We start from the raw sequence: 4,732 nt of genomic DNA, 5'->3' as shown, positions 1-4,732 counted from the left end.
TGATGTCTGCTGGCAAAGGGAAAGTAAGAATGTCACTGGGTATGTCAAGTTCATTCCCGGGCAGGACTGTGCCCAGCAATAGTTGCCCAGTACAACTATTTGTTTGTTTGTTCATGTGATTGCTTTGTGGGTTTTGTTGTTGTTGTTGTTGTTGTTTTGGCATTGTTGAATTTTTAGCTTTGGTTTTGGTTTTGGTTTTGGTTTAGTATTTTTGTGAAATGTTTTTAAAAAGTGAGGTGGGGGGAAAGAACATAAGAAGATATTAAAAAGAACAAAAAAAAAGTTGAGTATCAAAGGAGGAGGGAAGGACATGGGAGTCATTAAGGAAGAAGAAACACATGATCAAAATATACTGTATAAAAAATAATTAAAAATATATAAAGGAAACCACAATGATATTTTAACCAACCAGACCTCCATATGACCACCACCAACCCAGAGGATGGAAATAGTCCTGTATCCTCTGAAGCATATGAAGGCCTTGCAGACTTTATGCTATCCTTAGGTGGAACTTCTAGCAAGCGTTACTGGCTTGTAGCTCATGGGAGATTCATACACAGTTCGATGTCTGGCTAAGAAGGGCAATGGAGCCCTAAAGTCAGGAAGTAATCAAATCTTGCATTTATCACTTTGAAAACTGTCTGCCACGGTGTTCTGTGTCTTGGTTCCCTCTTGTGTCAAGAAGAGTAGCAGGAGATGGAGTTTCCAGAGTTGTAGGAAGGGTTAAGTAAATAACAGCAGATGCACTTGGAGCCAAGGCAAGATAAATGCCAGCTGTTATTAGCCTGGATGAGGACCACTTAGAATGCACCTGTTCATAATTTCAGTGGAGATAGAAGGTTCCCATTCGCCTGCGCACACATCTGCCTTCACCCCTACAGTCGCCCCTGCTGTTGGAGGCTGGAGTGATTTGGAACCTGCCAGACAGGGCACTGACCTTTTCAGCATCAAGTTTAATTAAGGCTGGCAAGTAGCTTAAGTGTGATGCTTTATGTCTTTCCATGTAGTTCAGTGAGAAAGACTTATTAACTCATTAAAATGTCTTGTTAGTTATTTTCAGCGACTCAGAATGACTGCGTCTCCCAGCCAGCTACTTATCCCAGAAAAGACCTGAAATAGAATCTGACTTTATTGACTTGCCAGACTAGAGTCTGTATGATCAGACCAATGCTGATTCAACATTAGGATAAAGTGAATCAGCAAGTAAGAGAAGTAATTTATACTATCCTGCATCTGGAACCATGCAGAAGGTTGCCAGTGTGCCACGAGGAGTCATATCAGGCTCACACTTTATCCTGCTGCTTCTTTCTTTTGGGGTGGAGTCGACCAAGGGAGCTGAGCAACCAGGTTCCAAGACTAACCTGAAGCCTGGCCTTGCTTTCTGTCCACCAAAGTGTGTCCATGGGCTGGAATCTCAGCCACCTAACTTTCAATGTGACCTACTGCACTGATTCCATTTCTAAAGTGCAACCTTGCCGGCTTTGTCCTAACTCTTTATTCAAGGTGCAATGTGTAATCTCCCTTGAAGAGGCAGCCTTGTAAGGAAGAGAGCTTCCTGTAGTGGCAATAGTAAATTTACCTTCACATTTTTAGTGCACATGTGTGCATGCATGCATATGATCAGAGGACAACTTAGGGCAGTTAGCTCTTTCCTTCCCATCATGTGAGTTCCAGGCCATCAGGCTCTTAGCCATGGAGGCATCTCATTCATAGTTTGGTGTCCAGTCTTCATGGAGTTTTCTGGTTAGATCAGAACCAGGATAGCACAATGGCCAATCACAGGAGCTGAGAAATGTTAATCTTTAAGTTACTAGTCATAGGACTTGAAGCAAATTATTTATTCCATGTCTCACATGCTTCTTGAACAAAATGGACTTGGACATAATGACAGCCCTTCTTCATAGGGATTTTATAAGACATTTAAAAGAAAAGGGCTTAAAAGATAATGTCTATCAGACAGTCAAGGAATCACACCAATGCTGCCATTAGTGTGGTTGCAGCTGTCTGTCATCCTTGAAACTGACTGTCACCAACCTTGACATTGTTGTTCCAAGCTCCTGAGGGACAGGGAGGGGCCTGCTGGTCACTCATAGTGCCAACCATAGATTGATATTCAATAGAATTCTTTTGATAATGGATAATGAGTGGGAAACTTGCCATATATATATATGCTTTTTAAAAGAGTGTGTGGTGTGTGTATGTGTATGTGGAGTGTGGAGTGTGGAATAAGATATATATGTACATGTGTGGTTGTGTAGTATTTGTGTGTGTGTGTGTGTGTGCGGTGTATGCATATGTGGTTGTGTGCTATATGTGTGTACCATGTGTGTTTATACATGTGCCTGCACAGAAGGCAGAAGACAGTATTAGATTCTTTAGAGCTGAAGTGCTGGTTGGTTGTGGTCCTGAGGGTACCGAGAACTTAATTCCAGTCCTCTTCAAGAGCACCAAGCATTCTTAACCCCTGAGCTATTCCTCCAGCCCAAGACCTAGTTTTTGTTTTGTTTTTGTTTGTTTGTTTGTTTGTTTGTTAACACATTAAAGTAGACAGAGTTTATTTCCCCAGCAAACAAGTTTCATCTTTTGGTTTTGGTTTAGGTCTAGTATTTTGGTGAAGTATTTTTGAACACTGCATAGCTCCGCCATCATCTGAAGCTTTCTCCTTATGACAATGCCCTGCTTTCCAATGTTGAACAGTAGAAATAAGCTTAGGGTGATGGCCACCAGCCAAAGAGAAAGAAGCAATCCCTGCAGCAAGCAATCCAAGACTCTTCCTCAGGAATCTCTGAAGAGTGAGTGTGATGGGCTGTGGTATGGACACAGTCTCAGTGGAGCTCAGAGTTGGACCCCTAAGGAAAAAGATCAGCATTGCTGCAACTCTGCCACCCGAGGAGTCAATGAGCTGATCCCAGCTTTGCCTTGTAATTGCAAAGTGTGTTGCTGAGGCTGGGAGCAGAGATCTCTGACAACTCCTTCATGACATTGAAATGGCATGGCTTTGTCCTGGCAGCTGAAAGCACAGGTACTCTGAAAGGGAGAGAGCCCAACCACAGTTTATGAATGACTATGGTGAACATGCTATGGAGAGACACCATGACCACAGCAACTCTTATAAAGAAAAACATTTAAATGGGGCTGGCTTGCAGTTCAGAGGCCATCATCATCATGGCAGGAAGCATGGCAACACATGGGCAGTCATGGTGCTGGAGAGGTAACCAAGAGTTTTACATGTGCATCGGCAGGCAGCAGAAAGAGAGAGCAAATGACTGGGCCTTGCTTGAGCATCTGAAACCTTCAAACCCACCCCCAGTGACACACTTCCTCAACAAGGCCATGCCTTCTAATAGTGTCACTCCCAATGAGCCTATGAGGGCCATATTCATCCAAACCACCACACCTTTCAGACTGATAAAAGCTCACAGAGACAAATGCCTCATTCTCCCTAAAGGTGAGAACTTCTCTTTCAGCAGGTACTCTTAGGAGTGTCTGCAACACTAAGACCTAGATCCCCCTTTCATCTGGGAGTTTACCTAATAGTCTATGAACAGAATAAATCTACATCTCTCCAGCCCTAGATGTTAAGATGCCATCAGCTGCTGAATAATCCAAAAGAGTTAAGATTTGGCCATTAACCTGGCAAAATCAGGAAGGAGCAGGTCTTTGTGGAATATGCCCGGGCCCAGACCCTTGGTAATTAATACTTGAGATGGAGAAGAGGGAAAGACACCAGATTTCTTCCACCATGCATTCTCCCTAACAAAACTGCTTTAAGAACTGAGAATTTTGGAACAACCTGATAATATAATGAAAAACTTGGTATTCACCCTAATCTTCTTTTTTTCATGCATGCATCACAGGCATGCTTGGTACATACAGAGATCAGAAGAGGGTATCAGACCCTCTGCAATTATAGACTGTTCTGAGCTACCATACGTATGCTGGGACTCAAACGTGGGCCCTCTGTAACCAGAGCTCTCAAACCTTGAGCCTTCTCTCTAACTCATCCACCCTAATCTTTTCTCATGAGAAATACATTTATGTAAAATCAAAATGCAGCACTGCCACACTCGGGTCTCAGATTTACACTACTTGAGAAGTAAAAGAATTCCAAACTGGAAAAGCAGTGGTGGGTGTGGCAGACAGGAGATCCTGAAGCATCATGTGAAGGTTGTAGGATTAAACTTGGTTGGCAAGGGAAAAAGCTGAAAAGCCTCAGCTTTTGAGCAGACTCAAACCACTGATGCAGAGAAATGCAGAGAGTCCAAGAGCAAATATGGAACCTTACAACACCAAAATGCATTCCTCTGGACGGCATTGAATATACAGATGAGACACAACACATGAAGTTGTATTGAAAAACTAGATACAGCATTTTCTCTCCGATTGAGTTTCTGAGACCAGAGCAGCCAGCCAGGAGGCACAGGCCCCATGAGTCCCAGGGGAGCCGCAAGGCAGCAGGGACAGGATCCTCTCAGCTTCTGAGTGACAGAGGAGGATCAGCATCCTTCTCTGCCCCTTCCCTGCAAGTGGAGGGCCTACCTCCAGAGAACGCCTTAAGCCAGAGACTCTGGAAAGAGCCGCCATTTTCTCTCTGGTGAGTTTCTAAGACCTGAGCAGCCAGCTGGGAGGAACAGGCCCTACGAGTCACAGGGGACTTGCAGGGACAGGACAAGCTCTAGTCAGAGACACTAAGAACATCTAACACCAAAAAGCAAGAGATGGGGAAAGGCAA

The sequence above is a fragment of the Mastomys coucha genome, unplaced genomic scaffold, assembly GCF_008632895.1.
Source record: "Mastomys coucha isolate ucsf_1 unplaced genomic scaffold, UCSF_Mcou_1 pScaffold7, whole genome shotgun sequence".
Taxonomy (NCBI): domain Eukaryota; kingdom Metazoa; phylum Chordata; class Mammalia; order Rodentia; family Muridae; genus Mastomys; species Mastomys coucha.
The sequence above is the reverse complement of the archived record's forward strand: the minus strand, read 5'-3'. Positions refer to the sequence as shown.